Genomic DNA, 20,863 nt, shown 5'->3' with positions numbered 1-20,863 from the left:
GGAGGCAGAGGCAAGTAGATTTCTGAGTCTGAAGCCAGCCTGATCCAGATTGATTTTCTTTTTTTGTTGTTGTTGTTGTTGTTGTTGTTGTTGTTGTTGTTTTGAGACAGAGTCTCTCTGTGTAGCCTTGGCTGTCCTAGACTCACTTTGTAGACGAGGCTGGCCTCGAACTCACAGCGATCCACCTGCCTCTGCCTCCCGAGTGCTGGGATTAACGCCACCACGCCTGGCCCCAGATTGATTTTCAAGACATCCAGCAACTGTTTCTGGAGTCGTGTCTCCTTCTTTTCCTGCGTCTTCCCGGCCCCTCCAAATAGCCTCAGCAAGCATCATATCTGCTCAGTTCTTCAGTCTTCCTACAGGTCTCTGGTTGTGGTCCTGAGCCAGCACCCGCCACCGGGAGTAAGTGGATGCTAATATTCTGCCTCCTAAACTTACTGTTGTTAATATCAGATTGAGCATTCTTTTTTTAAATTATTTTATTTTATGTGCATTGTATGGAGTTACAGACAGTTGTGAGCTGCCATGTGGGTGCTGGGAATTGAACCCGGGTCCTCTGGAAGAACAGTCAATGCTCACAACCGCTGAGCCATCTCTCCAGCCCAGATTGAGCATTCTTTTTGTTTTGTTTTGGTTTTTTTGAGACAGAATTTCTCTGTGTAGCCGTGGCTGTCCTGGACTCGCTTTGTAGACCAGGCTGGCCTCGAACTCACAGCGATCCGCCTGCCTCTGCCTCCCGAGTGCTGGGATTAAAGGCGTGCGCCACCACGCCCGGCCAGATTGAGCATTCTTACGATGACGTGTGCTGGCACACACGTGGCGTTGGTCAGAAGACAATCTGCAGAAGTCAGTTCTTTCCTGACCCCTTATGTGGTTCCCAAGGATCAAACTCATGTTGCAGGCCAGCATGGCTAGTGTCTTTACCTGCTGAGCCGTCTCCACCGCCTTTTAATTTTTTTTCTTCTTTTCGTTTGCTACAGGGTCTCAGGGGCCCCAGGCTGGCTTAGAACTCTGGATGTCTTTGAATTCCTGATTCTCCTGCTTTCACTTGCAAAGTGCTGGCTCCTTTTCTGTTTTTGTTTGTTTGGTAGAATCTCATGTAGCCCAGGCTGACCTAAATTCTCTACTGAGAATATGAGGGATGACACTCATCTCCTGACCCTTCCACCTCCCTCTCCCCAGTGCTAAGATTATAATCATGTTTGGCTTGTCTGTCTGTCGTCTGTCTGAGGCAGAGTCTCACATAGACTGAAGTCTGGTTTGTCACTCAGTAATGTGGTTCAGGCTGGCTTTGAACTTGGTCATTCTCTTGCCTCATCCTGTTGAATGCTGGGATTATAGGTGTGTATCACCAAACCTGGCCGCCATAACAGCCTTTACAAATTAAAGATTAAAGAAAGAGAGCTGGGTGCCCGGTGTGGTGGTGCATACCTGTAATCCTAGCACTTTGGAGGCAGATTGCTGTGAGTTCGAGGCCAGCCTGGTTTACAAAGTGAGTCTAGGACAGCCAGGGATACACAGAGAAACCCTGTCTCGAAAAACAAAAACAAAAACAAAAACAAAAATTTTAAAAGAGAGGTTGAGGCTAGAGACTCAGTGGTTAAGAGTGCCTGCTGCAGCCGGGCATGGTGGCGCGTGCCTTTAATCCCAGCACTTGGGAGGCAGAGGCTGGTGGATCGATGTGAGTTCGAAGCCAGCCTGGTCTACAAAGTGAGTCCAGGGCAGCCAAGGCAACACAGAGAGACCCTGTCTCGAAAAACCAAAGAAAACCAACAACAAAAAACAAACAAACAAACAAAAAAACAAAACAGGAGTGCCTGCTGCTCTTTCAGAGGACCTGAGTTCAGTTCCCAGCTCCCACATCTCCATGTAAAGGATCTCAAACCCTTCTGGCCTTCCACTATACCCACACACATATTGCATATGTATACACATAAGGGAAAAAAATAGAGCTTTGCAGAAGAACTGTGTGCTCTTTCCGGATACTTTTCCTTCTTGGCTTCCTGGGGGTGAGTACTATCCCGAGGTCAGTGTTGCTCATTCTACAGTTTGTTTCTGCTCCTTTCCTGCATATTACAAACATCTGTCTATTGTAAAAATATTTTTTCTTTTTGTTTTGTTTTGTTTTTCGAGACAGGATTTCTCTGTGTAGCCTTGGCTGTCCTAGACTCACTTTGCAGACTAGGCTGGCCTCGAACTCACAGCTATCCACCTGCCTCTACCTCCCAAGTGCTGGGATTAAAGGTGTGCGTCACCACGCCCGGCTGGCAACCAGTGCCCTTAACCTCTGAGCCATCTCTCCAGCCTGACTTTTATTATTTTAAAGAGAGAGAAAAACAGGCATGGTGGTACATGCTTTTAATCCCAGCCCTTGGGAGGAAGAGGCAGGCGGGTCTCTGTGAGTTTTGGACCAGCCTGGTCAACATGGTATGTAGGGGAATGTTAATTCAGACCATGGTTGTCCTGGCAAGAGATCACATCCAAAGATCTTCTTGGTCTGTGTGATCTGGCTGGAATACAAACATGCCTTTAATCCAGGAGACAGAGACAAACAGATCTGAGTTCAAGGCCAGCCTGGTATAAAGCAAGCATCAGGTAAAGAAAAGCTTAGGTCTGTGTGTGGTGGTACATGCCTTTAATCCCAAATGAAGATAAAGTTAGTTTGTAGAAGGAAGTACCCACATTTGAAAGGGATGTCTAATTGAGTGGCAGAAAAAAATTGACAGGATACACCCAACTCTCATAAGAAGAGAGAGGAAAGGAAAGCTACTTAAGAGGCAGTTTTTCTGAGAGAGGAGGCAATTTTACCAGGGCAGTAATAGAGAGATGGGTTGCAGAGACAGAAGCCAATGAAAAGAAGACAGAAGATTAGAGCAGATGGCTGAGTTAGTTTGAGGCCACGCACAGCAATTCAGGGCCAAGAGAGAAGCCAGATTGAATAAGTCAGCTGGGAGAAGAGTCTGAGGCAGAACAGCTGAGTTGAACCAGTCAGCCCAGAGCTCAGAAAGAACAAGTAAGGGTGAGCTTGTTAAGCAGTAAGTCTCAGAGGCTGAAAACATTCTAGGCCTAGGTTAGATTGTAAGCAGGCGAGACGCTTCCAGGACCAGACCTAGGTTAGGAGAAGGAGGCAGTAATCCTTGGAGACAATTGAAGAGGGAGAATAAAAGTTTCACAATAGTAAGTTCAAGGCCAACCAGGGTTAGATGGAGACACTATGTCTCTAAAAGCAGAGAGAGGGGGGGGGGGGGAGAGAGAGAGAGAGAGAGAGAGAGAGAGAGAGAGAGAGAGAGAGAGAGAGAGAGAGAGAATGCACAGGAGTGCAGTGCTCTCAGAATCTGGAAGCTTCCGAGCCCTCTGGAGCTGGACTGAGATTTGGATTAGGGTCCTCTGCAGGAGTACTACGTGTTCCTAAACCCAAACCACCTCTCCACCCCCTAAACTTATGTTTATATGCTTATTGTTTTTGTTTTGAGACTGTACATTAACAGAATCGCGGCATACACCCCCTTTCCAACCGGTTCTTTAACTGGTTCATGTTCATAGCAGAACAGAACAGCCCCAGGAGCGGGGCTCATTTTGTCGTCTGTTTTGCTGAGACAGGCCATTTCCTGACAGCCCTCCCCAGCCCTTTTCCTATAGAAAAAAGAAAAGTGCCCCAGTGCTACCTGGTGCCTGTTCTCGTTTCACAGTCTTGGGAACAGGGCGGAGCAACCCGGTGCAGATGTGCGTCCTTATGAGCTATTGCTAAGTCCTGCCAAGACGCCTCCTCCCAGAAACCACATTTGCGGGGACTCATTTTGCTGGGTGTGGTGGCATAGGCAGGTAGAAACAGGAGGATCAGGAGTTCAAAGCCAGCTTCAGCTATAGCAAATTTGAGGCCAGCCTGGGCTACATGCAACCTTGTCTCAAAGAACAAAAAAAAAGTAAAGAGAAATGAACCCACTTCCCAGTTCTGCAATGTCCTCACAAGCATCTAATATTTTCTGACTTACAACTTTTATTTTTTCTTCTCTTTTCTTTCTTTTTCTTTTCTTTTCTTTCTTTCTTTCTTTTTTTTCTTTTTTGTTTTGTTTTGCTTTTGTTGTTGTTGTGGTTTTTTTTTTTTTAAACAGGGTCTCTCTGTGTAGCTTTGGCTGTCCTGGACTCACTTTGTAGACCAGACTGGCCTCGAACTCACATCGATCCACTAGCCTGTGCTGGGATTAAAGGTGTGCACCACTATGTCCGGCCTTTTTCTTTCTTTTTTATTTTTATTTATTTATTTTTCGTGGTTTTTCCGAAACGGGGTTTCTCTATGTTAGCCTTGGCTTTCCTGGACTTGATTTGTAGACCAGGCTGGCCTCAAAGTCACATCAATCCGCCTGCCTCTGCCTCCAGAATGCTGGGATTACAGGTGTGTGTCACACGCCTGGCCTCCTTTTTACTTTTAAGAGAAGATTTCGCTATTTAGGTCTAGCTGTCCTGGAATTCACTATGTAGACTGGGCTGGCCTCTGCCTTCCAAATGCTGAGACTATGTATATTTGGTTTTCCTTTTTCTTTTTCCTTTTTTTGAGACAGGGGTTCTCCATGTAGCCCTTGCTGTCCTGGAACTTACTATGTATACCAGACTGGCCTCAAACTCACTACAGTTCTAGAGTTCTGGAATCAAAGGCGTGGGCTACCACACTTGGCTTAATTTTAGTTTTTTGACACAGAATTTTGCTATGTAGTCCACAAGAGGCTTGAGCCCTCACAATCTTCCCTCCTCAGCCTCCTGGAGCTGGGGTTACAAAAGTACTACACAAAGTCAGGGTTGCCATTTATTACCTTTTTTTTTTTTTGGTTTTTTGAGACAGGGTTTCTCTGTGTAACTTCGGCTGTCCTGGACTTTATAGACCAGGCTGCCTGCCTCTGCCTCCCGAGTGCTGGGAGTAAAGGTGTGCGCCACCATGCCTGGCTTAGACGCCTGATCTTATGTTTCACTAAAGATGCCATGGGGATTGTTTCTTCATCTTGATGCTAAATGACAAGTCCACCTCATCGTCATGTGCCACAGGTCCCCACGCACACTCATTTCCACTGTCCCCAGTCTCAGATTTGACATTATTGGGACTGACGCCCTCTGCCCTTGCACAGGATGCTGTGGGACTTGTGGGGAGTGTTGAGGTAAGCCTTGTGGAGGCCCATAGATTATGGTGAATGAGTCAGGCTCAGAGGTGCACGCCTGTAATCTCAGCACTAGGGAAGCAGAGACAGGTGGATTGCTGTGAGTTTGAGCCCAGCCTGGTCTACAAAGCGAGTCCAGGACAGCCAAGGCTACACAGAGAGACCCTGTCCCAAATACAAGACAAAGAAAGAGGATGGTGAGGGAGGTGTCAGGAACTCCTACCGCTTCCCCTTGAAGGATCCTGATCCACAGCACACAGGGTTGATCTGCTAGGGACTCCTGACGCACTAGTGGAGTCTCAGAATGGATCTGAGGACAGGACAGTGACTTCTTCCCCCTTCTTTACAGAAGTCTCCTGAGGTGACCTGCCCCCACCACCCTAAATCTCCTCATAGCCACACCAACCTGACTGAATGCCATTGGCACTTGAGGCTGGCATGGGATGGTCTGATTGGCCCTTTGATCTTTTTTTTTTTTTTAAGATGTATTTATTTATGTATATGATAATGCACACCAGAAGAGGGCGCCATACCACATTACAGATGGTTGTGAGCCACCATGTGGTTGCTGGGAATTGAACTCAGGACCTTTGGAAGAGCAGACAGTGTTCTTAACCTCTGAGCCGTCTCTCCAGCCCCTGGCCCTTCGATCTTATAAACCCTTATACACAGCACAATAAAGTCAGATCTGTACCTTGAGTTGGATCCCCCGGATTCTGCGTGGGCTCCTCCTCTCCCCCACCCCGCCTTCCTAACCCCCACAGGAACAGATTATGGTTTTCCCACGGGAGCAGCAACATTTTCTGAGTAACTGCCCTTTAGCCTAAATGTATTCAGCAAGTTTGCCCGGATGGTGTGAGCCCATAGCACAGCTATCCCCAGGAGTCCTGCCCGTGAGTTCAAACTCCCCACAAACAAAAGGACAAGTCCAAAGACAAAGACCGGGCCTCTCTTTCTTCCAAGGACCAGCCTTACTTTATTCCCAGTGTGCCTTCCATACCTGCTCAGGAGTTCTTTTGTTTAGAGACGCGGTCTCAAGTAGCCCAGGCTGGCTTTGAACTCCTGAGCCTCCTGCCTCTGTTTCCAAAATACTGGGATTAGAGAAGTGTGCCACCACATCTGGCTCCAAATAGATTTCTTCCCCCCTCCCCCCGCCTTTTTTTTTTTTTCCGAGACAGGGTTTCTCTGTGTAGCACTGGCTATCTTGGACTCACTCTGTAGACCAGGCTGGCTTTGAACTCACAGAGATCCATCTGCTTCTGCCTCCCAAGTGCTGGGATTAAAGGCATGCACCACCACTGCCCAGCATTTATTATTATTATTTTTTAAATGTGTGTGGATATTTTGTCTTTATGTACATCTGCGCACCATTTGTGTTCTTGGTGCCTGTGTGGCATCTTCCACGGTGAGTTTTGGTACCTACCTTTTATTACACTAGCTGCTTGCCTTGGCCTCTTTTTTTTTTTTTTTTTCTTTTTCTTTTTCTTTTTTGGTTTTTTGAAACAGGGTTTCTTCTCTCTGTGTAGCTTTAGCTGTCCTACACTCACTTTTTAGACCAGGCTGGCCTCAAACTCACAGTGATCTGCCTGCCCCTGTCTCCCTAGTGCTGGGATCACATCCCTGGCCCCTTGACCTCTTTTATGGAGAGGTCTGGGATGCAACATCTGGGCCGCTTTCCTCAACTCCATCCTCATCTAGCTGTGATGGGAGCAGTTATGTTGCTAAAGGGGTAACCCCGGGTCCTTGTTGGGGTTCTTGGTCCCACTAATAAGACTGGACTCAAAATGGAAGTGCAAGGACAATTTTATTAGCACTTAAAAGAAAACTCCCCAGGGCAGGCCAGCCGTGGACCTCAAGCAGCTGACTGGAGAATAGAGGAGAGAAGGGAACGAAATTACAGCATCAGAGCTGGCATGGAGGGCTGACACACAGTGGACAAGCAGCTGCCTGGCAGGGAGGGCGGCTTGAGAGAAAAAGTAAGAAAGCTTAAACTGCTGGGGTGGGGGTAGAGGGCGGGAGGCGGCAAAAGGTTAAAGCATGCTTAAAAAAGAGAGAGAAAGAGGAAAAAGAGAGGCTACACAGGTAGACTCACAACCCTATGTGGGTGTGGCCAGCACCCTTCTGCACAAGGGGTGGGATTCTCAGTATCTCAATAAGGAGCTAACTTTTCCACCTACCTCCTTAGCAGGGCTTGAGGTGAGCCTGCCTCTGAGGGGGTGGTCCCTCGGCCAAGTGATACAACCAGCCCAACTGGAATGTTAGGTCTCCACCCAGGCCAGAGATTCTATTTTTATGACCAGGAACCTTTTCTATCCTAACAATGCCAGGAAAACTGGCAAAACAACACCAAAAATAGTCACCTGTGCTGAGGGGAACTGAGCTGTGAGGGTGTCTTACAGTTTTGTAAGGGTTATCCCGTTAGTTGTTTGAGTTTTAATTTTTCTTTTTCTTTTTTTTTTCATTCGCCCTCCCCTGAGACAGGGTCTCTCTGTGTATTATAAGCCTGGTTGTCCTGGAACTGACAACTGACTCTGTAGACCAGGCTGGCCTCGGTACTCACAGAGATCTACCTGCCTCTGCCTCCTGAGTGCTGAGATTAAAGGTGTGCAGCATCACTGCCTGGCTGTTTTTGTTGTTGTTTTCTGTAGACAGGGTTTCTCAGTGTAGTCCTGTCTGTTCTGGATCTAGCTCTGGAGACCAGGCTTACTTTGTTCAAGGCTTGTGCCACCAGCAACACTTTTAACTTTTTTGTTGTTGTTGTTTTTTTGAGGCAGGGTTTCTCTGTGTAGCCTTGGCTGTCTTGGACTCACTTTGTAGGCCAGGCTGGCCTTGAACTCACAGCGATCCACCAATCTCTGCCTCCGGAGTGCTGGGATTAAAGGTGTGTGCCACTACACCCAGCTTAATAAACCTTAAAAAAATTTTTTGTATAAAATCTTGGGTTCAAACCCAGCATTTAAAAAATAAGTGTTTTTGAGCCAGGCATGGTGGCTCACCTTTAATCCCAGCACTCCGGAAACAGAGGCAGGTATATTGCTGTGAGTTCAAGGCCAGCCTGGTCTACAAAAGCAAGTCCAGGACAGCCAAGGCTACACAGAGAGACCCTGTCTCAAAAAAAAAAAAAAAAAAAAAAAAGCAGCATTTCTGGGCTGGAAAGATGGCTCAGCAGTTAAAAGCACTGCCTGCTCTTCCAGAGGTCCTGAGTTCAATTCCCAGCAACCATATGGTGACTCACAACCATCTGTAATGAGATCTAATGTCCTCTTCTGGCAGGAGGCAGAACACTGCGCACATAATAAATATTTTTTTCAAAAACTGTTTTCTCTTCTTTCTTTACCCCCTCCCTCCTTCTTTCCTTTCTTCCATCCAGACATTCAGCATTGTTAGTGACTCCCCACTTTCTAGAATCTGGGGGCATAGCCTGGAGAGGAGTGATACATTGCCCCACATGCCTTGTCCTATGTTGGAGCTAGGGGGCCCAAGGAAAAGGAGAGTGAAAACTGTAGTTCTTCTAGAATGCCCTGCCAAGTCTTAGAGAGTGAGTAAGGCCCCACCCTTGGCCTAGAGTTCAGGTCAAAGTTGGAGTCACCAGATCTCAAGGATCAAACAGAAAAGTGAGTGTATGGAGGTTTCGCAGAATCTGGGACATTCTAGATTCCAGACTGAGGGAAAAGGCAGGCAGGTCCCCCTACCCGCACCCCTTTGTCCTCCAATTCTAAGATACTTGTCTGCAGCTTAAATGAAAAGGAAACACAGGCTTTACCCAGAAGCCAGGAAGAGCAAACTGGCATGGAGGAGCAGAGACCTTCCCCTACACTAGGGAGCGGGCTCCCACTAGCCCCAAGGGAGAGGCCACAAGCTGAGGTAAACAAGCTCCAGAGAAGAGAGGAAAAAAAAAAAAAAAAAACTCCAGGCAGTGTTCCAGGAACCTTGTCAGATGTGAGAGGTGCCTGGAGGCCTTCTCCGGGCTGCCCAGATGCTGGGTGGGGGCTTTCCAGTGGACTTCAAGTGCCTTGGAAATTCTGTGCAGAGATGCTGGAGGCCCCTGGTGTAAGAATAAGCCTGATCACAAAAACCATCCAAGACGCAGTCAGTGAGGACGCACAGCACAACCCTGGAGAAGTGCCAGACTCTACAGCTGGGGTGCTGGGCAACAGTTGCACCCCTTTCTTGGGAAAGGAGACTGCCCAGAGAGCTGTACACAGGAACCACATATTTGCCTATGATGGCCAGGAGGTGGAGGTGGAGGGTGGAGTGGGCTGTTTCCCACGGCATTAGATGCATACCAGTCCAGGCCCTTGGGCACAGCCGAGCTCCCTGACAACCTGCGCAGAACCCCTTGAGGTCCTGTTGGACCAGACCACCACCACCACCAGTCACTGAAGAAGAGCCTACATAATCAGCCCCAGGTGGTGGTGCACAGCTCCATCCTGGGCAACAAAGCCCAGAGAGGTGTTCTTGGGTCACTTGCTTGTACCTTGGTACCTTGTGGCAAAAGTCCTTTCAAAGTTCAGATAAATTAGGTGCTGAGCTCTGCCGTCTCTGGCACAGGATGTTCTCCTCTCTGCCTCCCTTCAGACACTTGACACCAACCAAACACAAGCTGCTGAAGCCACTGCTTGAGTCCGTTGTTCCTCCCCCAACCCCCCAAAAGCCTCCTGCTCAACACAGGTAAACCAAGTCAGTCAGCTGACATCTGCTTTAGACACGAATGTTGAGTTTCCTGTGGGCATGGCTACATCAGACGCCCAGCAACTTAGTGGCTTTTGCTTATTTTTTATTTTTTTATTTTTTGTAGCGCCGAGGCTATGGCTTAAGCTTGTGTGTTTCCAAACATCTGCCAGGCAGCCAGGAACTCACCTCAAGTGTTCATTTCATAAACACAGACATCTCACAGCTGCTGTGTGTCCTGTTGAAAAATGGGGACAAGGAGACCTGCCCCTGTGTGGAGACGATGGGTCTGTGCCTGAGGTGCCGTCACCAGACTGCTGGCCTCTAAGGAGCACACAGTAGGTGCTCAGTAAGAACGTGGTGGGGAACGCCTAGCCTGATGATAGACATTTGGGACAAGGAGGAAGTGGTTAGTTCTGCTCAGGAAGTCATAGGAACGGAAACAGGCCTCTGGAACGTAGGAATCAACCACCAAGAGGGAGAAGAGCCTGAAGGAAGACATAACTCGCAGGCAGGCAGTGTGAGAAGGCTGGGAAGGAGCGCGCTTGTGTTGTGGTGGTTACAGATCTGTACACTCTCCCTGCAGTTTATAGCTCCTTTGACACTATTCATATGACACATTCTTTGTCTAGGGAGAGCTAGATCCCTCTTCAGAAATGTTAGTTTCCTTTTGTCTGGTAGTTAAACCTCGCTCACCACTAAGGGCTCCATGCTGGGTGTTTGACTTCCTAGGTCCTGATCTTGACTCAGTTGCTGCGTAGCAATATCCTCACAAACACGTCAAGTTAAAAAACAGGCTTAGTAGCTGGGCGTGGTGGCGCACGCCTTTAATCCCAGCACTCGGGAGGCAGAGGCAGGCGGATCGCTGTGAGTTCAAGGCCAGCCTGGTCTGCAAAGTGAGTCCAGGACAGCCAAGGCTACACAGAGAAACCCTGTCTCAAAAATACAAAAACAAAACAAAAACAACAAAACCAAACTAAACAAACAAAAAGTCCTCGACTCAATTCATAGACCAGGCTGGACTTGAACTCACAGAGATCTTCCAGCATCTGCTTCCCACAGTGCTGGGCTTTAGCTGGTGTCCTTGCATCTAGCCAGAGGGGCTTCTACACACTGGAGCAGTTTATTTTTGTATTGCCAGCAGGGATGGAGCCTAGCAAAATGGTCCTCACAGTCTAGCAAGTAAAAGTCACCTTTGCAGCGTGTGTGTGTGTGTGTGTGTGTGTGTGTGTGTGTGTGTGTGTGTTTGTTTGTTTGTTTTTGAGTCAGGGTTTCTCTGTGTAACAGCTCTGGCTGCCTTGGAACTCACTCTAGTTCAGGCTGGCCTCGAACTCACGGAGATCCACCTGCCTCTGTCTCCCAAGTGCTGGGATTAAAGGGGTGTACCACCACCATCCGGCCTGCAGGATTCTTATTAGTAAGTCACAGGTCCTCCCCAGATTCCGGGGAAGGGGAGTACACAAAAGCCATAACCAAAAGGATTTGGGGCATGATTAGAACTGGTGTGCTAAAGGTCCTCACCAGACATTAGATGACAGGGAACTGAGTTACTCCTTCCTGCAACTGAAGGAAATGCCCATTGTACGCTGTCTTGAGTGAGGTGAGGTACAAGTCAATAAATATAAAGAGAAGAAATGGGGCAGGACCCATGCTACTGCTGGAAGGACCTGGAACAGGCTTTCCATCAACAGCTCCACTATTTCAATCCCATAAATTTCTGGGCTGATAGTTGCAATTAAAATAAAAAACCCATAAAACAAATTAGCGGCCGCAAACTGGGAGCTGGGTTGGAGAGCGCCGTTAGGAAGGTGGCTTCTTCTGTAAGGCAGTGGTAGTGCACTTTCCCCTCCCCGCCTTATGCCTGAGCTATGGAGATTAATTCCCCACCGGTTTTTAGATAATCAGAGAGAATGGCTTCTGTAGCCAGGCTGCCTAGGCCACACCAACTTAGCTCCTTTTAAAAAATCAGTTATTTGGGAGCTGGAGAGGTGACTCAGAGGTTAAGAGCACTGTCTGCTCTTCCAGAGGTCCTGAGTTCAATTCCCAGCAACCGCATGGTGGCTCACAGCCATCTATACCCTCCTCTGGCATGCAAGTGTACATGGAGATAGAACCTCATATAAATAAATAAGAATTAAAAAAACAAAACAAAACAGTTATTTGGAACCTGGCGGTGGTGGCACACACCTTTAATCCCAGCATTTGGGAGGCAGAGGCAGGGAGACACTGAGAGTTCTAGGCCAGCCTGGTCTACAAAGTGAATCCACGACAGCCAAGGTTACATAGAGAAACCCTGTCTCAAAAAACCAAAAAATAAAATAATAACAAAAGTTATTCATCTGTTTACTCTATTTAGTGTGTGTGTGCTTTAAAAAAAATTATGAGCTGGGCATGGTGGCACACACCTTTAATCCCAGCACTCACACTAGGGGGGGCAGAGGCGTGTGGATCTCTGTGAATTCTAGGCCAGCCTGGTCTACAAAGCGAGCCAAGGACAGCCAGCGCTACACTGAGAAACCCTGTCTTGCGGGGGGGGGGGGGGGGGGGGGAAGCAGTGGGCAGGGGTGGGAAACAAACCCAGATCTTTGTGAGGTTGAGGTCAGCCTGGTCTACAGAGTAAGTTCCAGGACAGCCAGGGGTACACAGGAAATGCTGTCTTGAAAAAAACCAAAAATAAACAAATAAAATAAAGATAATCTATTACTGTGTGTGCACGTTTTACCTCACGTGGAGGTATTGCTCAGTATTCATTCTCTCTCCTTCCTCCATGTGGAGTCAGGGGTTGGATTCAGGTGGTCAGGCCTGTGCCATCTTGCCTGCCTAAGCTTAGTTTCTTTTTAAATTTAATTTATTTTAATGTGTATGAGTACACTGCGTTCATGCACACCAGAAGAGGGCACCAGATCTCATTACAGATGGTTGTGAGCCACCATGTGGTTGCTGGGAATTGAACTCAGGACCTCTGGAGGAGCAGTCAGCGCTGTTAACCACTGAGCCATCTCTCCACCACCTAAGCTTAGTTTCCTACTGTGGCTCATGACTCAGGTTTCTCATCTCTAGTATAGAGATGAGGACAGCCCTGCTTGGGCCTGGGATTAGCAGGGTTTTAATCTCAGCTACCCTACAGGCTGACGGTAAAATTTTGAAGAATTCGAGACCTGCCTGGGCTATCGAATGAGACCCTGCCACACACCCAGAACCAAACAAATGAAAACAAAATCTTCACCTGAGAAGAACGAGAGGTAAACTGTGCAACAGGACTAAGGGCAAAGGGCATCAGACTGGATGCCAACGGGTACCATGGCTTCATCTCACAGACAAAAACGTTTGAGATGTTTGCCTCCTGTGGGTAGCCTGGGCTACCCTGTTTTCCCACTAAGGCAGCCTCTAGGCAGACCAGGAAGAAACCACCCAAGTGCAGGGTGCCGAAGGAAGTGTAACTAGATGCCACGGTCTAGAGAAAACTGGCTTGAATCTTGCTTGCAGCTTGTCTCACTCAGTATTTACAGGTGTGTGTGAGAAGGCCCTGCTTGTCCAGTGCCTATGCCGCGGTGGCAACGGGTGAGGGCAGCTCATGGCTCAGTTACATTTTCCTCTAGGGCAAGGGCTGGCCCTAGCCAGGGACCGCCCTCAGCTGCAGAAAGGAAAGGATGTGGGAGTTAGCCTGTGGGCCGGAGGCAATCCAGCTGTGTAGGAACAAGGCTTTCCCACACTGGGGTGAGAGATTTTAGCCTCTGGCAGCAAACAGAAGGATCCAGAGGGGAGGGACCCTAGAGATAGATACCCCAAAGATGGGACCTGAAAGAAGTGATCTTCCAGAGTAGCATGATGACTGCTCTGTGTTTTTTGGGATGGGGTCACCTGGTCCACCACTGTTTCCAAAAGAACATAATCCATAGGCTCTCGATGTGGTAGTGGTGCAGAGGCCAGTCAGAACCCACAGGGCTGGCCCCTCCCACTCTGCACAGCAGGACAGTTCTGGATTTCTGTGTATCTGGGTGTTCAGGGCCTCTGGATCAGTGCCTCTGGGCTGCCTCCTGCAAGATGTTTGAAGAAGGCACCCCAGAACTGCCCCTCCTCTCCTCCTGGCAAACAGCCACTTGATCCAGGCAGGGCTCTTTTCTTTGCAAAGACACCTTCCTCAAACTGGGGCCCCAGCTGGTGAACCTCACTAAGAAGCAAGCAGCATTAAAAAACAAAACAAAACAACAACAACAACAGGGGCTGGAGAGATGGCACAGGGGCTAAGAGCAAGGTCTGCTCTTTCAGCGGTCTTGAGTTCAATTTCCGCAACCACATGGTGTCTCACAACCATCTAAAGGGGGGGGGGTCTGATGCCCTCTTCTGGCGTGCAGGTGTACTTGCAGATAGAACATTCATATTCATGAAAAAAAAAATAATTTAAACAACAGCCTGGTATGGTGGCTTTACTCCCAGCACTTGGGAGGCAGAGGTAGGTGGATCGCTGTGAGTTCGAGGCCAGCCTGGTCTATAACATCGAGTCCAGGACAACCAGGACTCTTAGAAAGAGAAACTCTGTCTCGAAAAATCTAAAGAAAAAGAAAAAACAAAAAAACAAAACAAAACAAACAAAAAACAAAACAAGCAGCCGGGCGTGGTGGTGCACACCTGTAATCCCAGCACTTGAGAGGCAGAGGCAGGAGGATCACTGCGAGTTCGAGGCCAGCCTGGTCTACAAAGCAAGTCCAAGACAGCCAGGGCTCTTACACAAAGAAAGGCTGTCTAGAAAAAAAAAAAAAAAAAAACGAAAAAAAAAAAAACAAAACAAAAAAACAAAAAATCCAACAACAACAAAACACCTTTCCCTGCCAATATAGCTAGGGACGGTTAGGTCACAGGGCACACACCCTTAATTCATCTTAGTGTGGGCAGGATCTAGCCTCGGAATCAGTTCCCGCAGAATACAGTAAATACCCAAGGACCTTATGCCTGCCTATGGTGATGCCCCGGCCTCTCTTACTGTCCACTGCCCTCCTCCCCCATCGATCTCTTCTTTCTTCCTGATATCCCGAGGGTCTCAGGGTCACGACATGCTGCGTCCAGCCTGAATGTGCCCATTACGTTTTCCACCCACGTGCTGCGCCCATGCCTTGGACACACCACGGTCTCCCCGCTGAGTACTGTGAGCACGCAGATTTCTCTACCCGTCTCTGGGTAGCCCTTCCCAACCCAGAGACAGGTGCGCCCCGCAACCTGAGTCCCTGCAGACTTGTGGCGCTAAGAGCGCTGTCGTGCAATACCGAGGCAAGCGGGTCAGGGTGACCGCCAATTTTGTGTGCAATCATGGAGTTGAGAACACAATCCTTGGGGACAAGGACAGGAATGGGAGCATAGAGGTATGCTTACTCAAGAGAGCTCGGCTCTCGGAGAGGGGACCTAGGGGCTCTAAGCTGAAGGGCAGAGGCGGCTCCTCCATGCTCCAGTTAAGCCCTGGAAAAACCCTGGCGCGCGGGGCAGGCCAGGGACGGCGGGAACAAAGGAGGCCCCGGCCGGATGCAGTCATGGAAAAACCCATCGGGGCGCCAGTGCGGGGGCGGCGCGCCTGGCAGCCGCTGCATCTAACCGATCGCTCGGGAGGGGCCGCTCCCTGCCAGAGTCACCGGGAGCAGACGTCCCGGGAGCGGGAAAAATGCGGGACCGGTTTCTGGGTGCCGCCACGCACCGCGGGCTCACGATCTTGTACCCGCCTGGGATACGCGGGGCCTTGCGCATGGCCATCTGGTGGACGCAAGGCCACCTGGCCGACGGACGAAACCACAGCAGCGGGTCTCAGCGGCCACGAGCATGGGGGAGCACATGGACCCCTAAGCTGGCGCGACGCTCCCGCACACGCTCCAGTTTGCACTTGATCACTTACACGCACGTGCGCCCAGACACGCGAGCTTGCTTACAACTCCCAGGGCTGAAGGAAGGAAACGGTTGGACAGAAAGGGGAGGAAATGAAATAGAGGTTCGTTAGGGCGGCACGGCTAGACACAGGAACCTCAGAGATGCGGGAGGGGGTGTTGGGGAGCCTTTGAAGAAGCGACTTTTAGGACCGCCCCCCCCCCCCATTTTAGAGATGCTGGCTCCCCGCCCAGTTCCCGCCCGGAGGCGCTAGAGTTTCCCTCTCGTGCCGGCTGCTGCCCAGTCTAGTCTGGTCTTGTAGATTTGGATGCAGATCTGGAGAGGCGGCGCCCCGATTCCTTTCCCCCGCCCCCCCGCCCCGTAGAAAAAGAAAGTGTTGGTGCACGATGGACTCACTGACTCCCAAACCTTTTCCAGTTTGGATTTTTTTTCCTTTCTCGGTTGTGGGAAGTGACACAGACTCGTCTCAGTTCATAAATGCCCCCTGTTTATATGTGCTGCTGCCAGTTAGGGGGTGGAGGCGCTGGGTGTGTGTGAGAGAGGGGAGAAAGGGTCGCAGAACAGCACGTGGCTATGGTGGCCTCGAACATGCTTCTGGGAGCAAAGGAGGTCAGGCTCTGCCTATGTGAAGCTGGTCGTGTGGGGAGGGGTGGCGGAGGGGATGGCTTCTGGGAGGCAGAGGATGAAGAAGCAGGAAAAGCCAGGGCTTCTAAACATTTAATTTAAAAAAAAAACAATCGGGGTCCTTTGCCTCCCGAGTGCTGAGAGACCCTGACACATCAACGATTGGGTCTTCTGGTGTGTCAGTAATAAATCTTACCTATACCTCTCAAAAAACAAAACAAAACAAAACAAAACAAAAAACCAGGGCAGTGGCTTGTTCCGCTGTTAATGGGATGCAGGGAGATCAAGGAATTCAAAGCCACTCTACAAAGCTTGAGCCTAGTTTAAGGCTGCGGAAGACCCCCGTCTTAAAAGCCCAACAAACCCAAACCCTTTAAACTAATAAAATAACATAGAAGAGGCAGTTGTTCTGTGGTCTTGACTCGCAGAGGACGACCTGGGAAGATCGTCGTGGACACGGTTCAATACCACATAAACAGTAGGGTGCACCCGATCCCACCGGATCCATCCGGTTGGTATTTGTGATCTTTGAAACTGACCTTGGAATCACATGACCTAACGTTGTCTCTCTCTCTCAAGCCTCCGATATCATTTAATTTATTTTTATTTTTATTTTTTGCCGATTGTCAATACTCATCGGTAAAATGGGTCCAAAGTTTATGGTGTTGAAAATGGGTGCCAGTCTCCCTTCCGTCCTGCTTTACCGCTCCGTGCGACGAGGACCGATTCTCACTTCCGTAGCTCCACCTCGACCACTTCTCAAAGTCCCAGGGGCCTCCTCCTAAATTCCGGTTTCTTGTGAGCGGAGTGTGTGTTTGGCGTCGGGTTGCGGTTAAGTATGGCCAGTGGAAGGCAAGGCTGGGGAGGTAGCGCCCCCTGCTGGAAAGTTACAGTAGGGTCTAACTCGGTCCCAGAACACAGGCCAAGGCTAACCTCATGAGCTCTGGAAGGGCTTCTGGCACAGCTGCCCGCGTCCCTTGCGTCTTGGTTTCCTCTCGAGCGGACCGAAAGAATTCTGGTTCCCCACTGCAGCGACTCCTCAGCCCTCCATTTCAGCCTGTTCCAACGTCAACAGAAATCAGCGAACTTGCTATTTATAATGGACTTTTTACAGTTTACAAAGGTTGCTGCTTCTGGGCGGGAGGTACTGAAGACAGGGGATCATTTTGTCTTGCTCAGGGTTGGTTTGGATTCTACCGCCTTCATCCAGCTGTGTAACCACGGCAACGTTCAAAACATTGACTAACCAGTAGGACGGGCATCCGCCAATCAGACCGGAGTTTGCTGTAATGGACAGGGACGCCCAAATCTCTGTGTACCTGCTCAAAGGTCTGGGCTAGCGTCAGCCTTATTTATTTTGGCTTCTCTCTCTACTGTATGGGGATTTAGACGGTAACAATATCACCTTCTAGGGCTTTCGAGGCCTAAATTAGTTAAGGCATGCAATGGCTTGCCAAAGTGTGGGGCACACCTAAAGCACCCGGTGGGGTTTAGCCTAACTGATTCTGCCTAACTCCTTTCGGTGAGTGGTGAGTCACTTCGGAGTCAGGCTCTGGGTGATTACCACTCTCAGGGGAGAGCTGCCAGCTGATTCCACTGTGTGTGCTCATGGCCCCCTCGGTGCTTCCCCCGCCCTTGCTTCATGCTGAGCACCAAACATCAGTGCCCCCAAACACCTCTGTGCTCAGGTTCTGCTCCTGACCCCCTCCTGTTTGGCTGTCCGTGCACCCCCTCAACGCCTAGCCACTTCCCATAGCCTGTCTCCCCCAGATCCATCCCCCAAGCCTAGAAGGCCCAGAAGAGCTATCCGGATTCTTGTATCTCTTGGTTCCAAAAACAGCTGCCCTCCCCCCTGCTTGCCTCGATACAATAATAGTTTTCCTATCTGCCTCTGGCTTCTGACCGGTCTGCCCATTCGAAGCACTTCTGCCCTGTTCCTCCCCACAACACAGCCTGCAGGGCTCTCTACCTTAGAGGGAGCCCTTCCGCGCCTCTAACTGGTCATCACAGTTAACATTTCCTACTTGCCTCTCACGATGACTCTGTAATAGCCCTCCACTAACTGAGAGATACCTCACGGATTCACCCCAAGATCCTTTCGGGTGCCTCTGTCATGATGCCCACTCTGTAGCGGACTGACACACGGGGAAGCTTCAAGGGCGAAGTAACTGGATCAGAGTCCCTCAGCTAGTGGGAGGCAAAGTCAAAACTCCAGACTCACGTGTCCTAGTTCAGCTGTGGGGGGACAGTCCCGGGTAGAGCCTTCTCTGCGTTTCTGGGCGTCTCTACCTCCTATTTCCACTGAATCCTTTTGGTCTTTCACACTCATTATCTGCTGCCGCCGCCTCCTCCTCCGTAGTCCTGTCTTAGCTTGGAATGTTTCTTGTACTCCAATCAAAATCTTCCTCCACCCTAGCTCAAGGGCTACCTGCCTTTTGCGCCTGTTCCCGCTGCCTGGTGGGGGTTTTCTCTGAAGCCTGTAAGCAATGTCCCCTCTAATAATACCTACTGCTGCTGCTGCTGCTGCCACTGCCGCTGCTGTTTCAAGACAGGGTCTTACTATGTACTCTTTTTTGTTTTTCCAAAACAGGGTTTCTTTTGTAGCCCTGGCTGTCCTGGACTTGCTTTGTAGACCAGGCTGGCCTCGAACTCATAGTGATCAGCTTGCCTCTGCCTCCCGAGTGCTGGGATTAAAAGCTTGCGCCACCACAACTGGCTTCACTATATACTCTTGACTGGGCTGGAACTCGCCATGTTGAACAAACTGGCCTTGAACTCCCAGAAATCTTGTGTGCCTCTGTCTCCTGAGTGCTGGGATTTGGGACCTGTGTTTCCACCTTGCTTTTTAGCCACTGCCTCTCTTGTTCCTGGCCCTGCACTTTGGATTTGAGCACTGGTATGGGATACTGTACCACGCCCCCATCTCTCAGTAGGAGTGCTGGAATTACAGATCTAAGCCCCCTTATCCAGCTTTTCCCACAGGTTCTGGAGATCACACTTAGGTTGCCAAATAATCTTAGCAAGTGGAGCCATCTCCCTGGCCCCTCCCTTTTTATGTGGACAGGTGTTTTGACTGTACCACATGGGCCCCTGATGCCCACAGAGGCCAGAAGGGGGCATCAGATCCTATGAAACAAATGGAGTAATAGACAATTGAGAACTGTCATGTAGGTGCTACAAATTGAACCAGGGCCATGTGAAAAAGCAGCCAGTGCTCTTAACTGCCAAACCATCTCTCCAGCTCTCTTTTTAAATTAAATTTAATTTTTTGAGAGAGGGTCTCAAGCTGGGCATAGTGGCATATACCTTTAATTCCAGCACTCAGGAGACAGAGGCAGGCAGATCGCTGTGAGTTTAAGGGCAGCCTGGTCTACAAGTAAGTCTAGGACAGCCAAGGCTACACAAAGAAACTCTGTCTCAAGAAAATAACAACAACAACAACAACAAAAAAAAAAAAAAGGGAGAGAGAGAGAGAGCATCTCTTACTCCTACGTAGACCAGGTTGGCCTGAAACTCACAGAGATCCACCTGCCTCTGTCCCTCTGTCTCCGGAGTGCTGAGATTAAAGTAGTGCACCACCATGCCCGTCACCCTTGATGATGATGATGATGATGATGATGATGATGATGATGATTATTATTTTTCCCTTCTCTTTCTGGTGCAGATCAGATCCATTCTAGAGCCGCAGGCGTGCCAGGCAGGCGTTCTACCACAGAGCTGTATCTTCATTTCTGCAAGTGCTTCCTAAGCCTTATCATGATTGGGGAATTCTTGGGGATCTTGCTAAGTGGTAGGATTCTGATCCGGGGGTCTGGATGGAGTTCTCTTCACTCTCCTAGGAAGTGGTGATGGCTGGTGTGGAGACCAGGCTTTCAGAAACAAGGCTCTGGGCTTGCAGAAGCCCAAATGTCAGCTAATGCATCCAAAAAAAGTCCGTTGAACGCCGACTCAGCACTAAAGTCTGCAGCGATTAAACAAATCCAAGAACAGGACTCTAGAGACTCCGTCTCTAAGCAGCAGAGAGTCACACAGGTTCAAACCAATGACCAGGCCACCCAGCGCTTCTAGAAATGCGTTTGGATGTGCTCCTGCCACACACAGTATGGGTAATGTGTGACCGATCCAGGCTCTCCGCCTCAGCCAGTGCTGCTTTAAATATAATCCTCTCTCAGGGGCCTGGCATGTGGCTCAGTTGTAGAGTGTTTGCCTAGCATGCAGTAAGCCCTAGATTTAATTCCAAGCATAGCATAAACTAGGTCTCAACTTGTGATCCCAGCACTCAGGAGGTGGAGGCAGGAGGATTGAGGAGTTGAAGGTCAGCCTTGGCTCCATAGGGATTTTGAGGTTAGCTTGAGCTATGAAAAAAACCCTGTCAGCTGGGCGTGGTGGCGCATGCCTTTAATCCCAGCACTCGGGAGGCAGAGGCAGGTGGATCACTGTGAGTTCGAGGCCAGCCTGGTCTACAAAGCGAGCCCAGGACAGCCAAGGCTACACAGAGAAACTCTGTCTCAAAAACAAAACAAAACAAAACAAAACAAAAACAAAAACAAAAA

General features: G+C 49.4%; 1 long non-coding RNA gene across 1 annotated transcript; it reads right to left on the bottom strand.

Moving 5' to 3' along the window:
• Nucleotides 1-16,896: 16,896 nt before the first annotated feature.
• On the bottom strand, nucleotides 16,897-19,897 carry LOC311596007. The gene is made up of 2 exons (XR_014778657.1): nucleotides 18,532-19,897; nucleotides 16,897-17,367 (listed from the first exon to the last, which is right to left on the bottom strand). It is a non-coding gene; the product is annotated as an uncharacterized lncRNA (long non-coding RNA).
• Nucleotides 19,898-20,863: the final 966 nt, after the last annotated feature.

Source organism: Acomys minous (genome assembly GCF_964271855.1).
Source record: "Acomys minous genome assembly, chromosome: 4".
Taxonomy (NCBI): domain Eukaryota; kingdom Metazoa; phylum Chordata; class Mammalia; order Rodentia; family Muridae; genus Acomys; species Acomys minous.
This window is presented reverse-complemented; position numbering and strand designations above follow the sequence as displayed.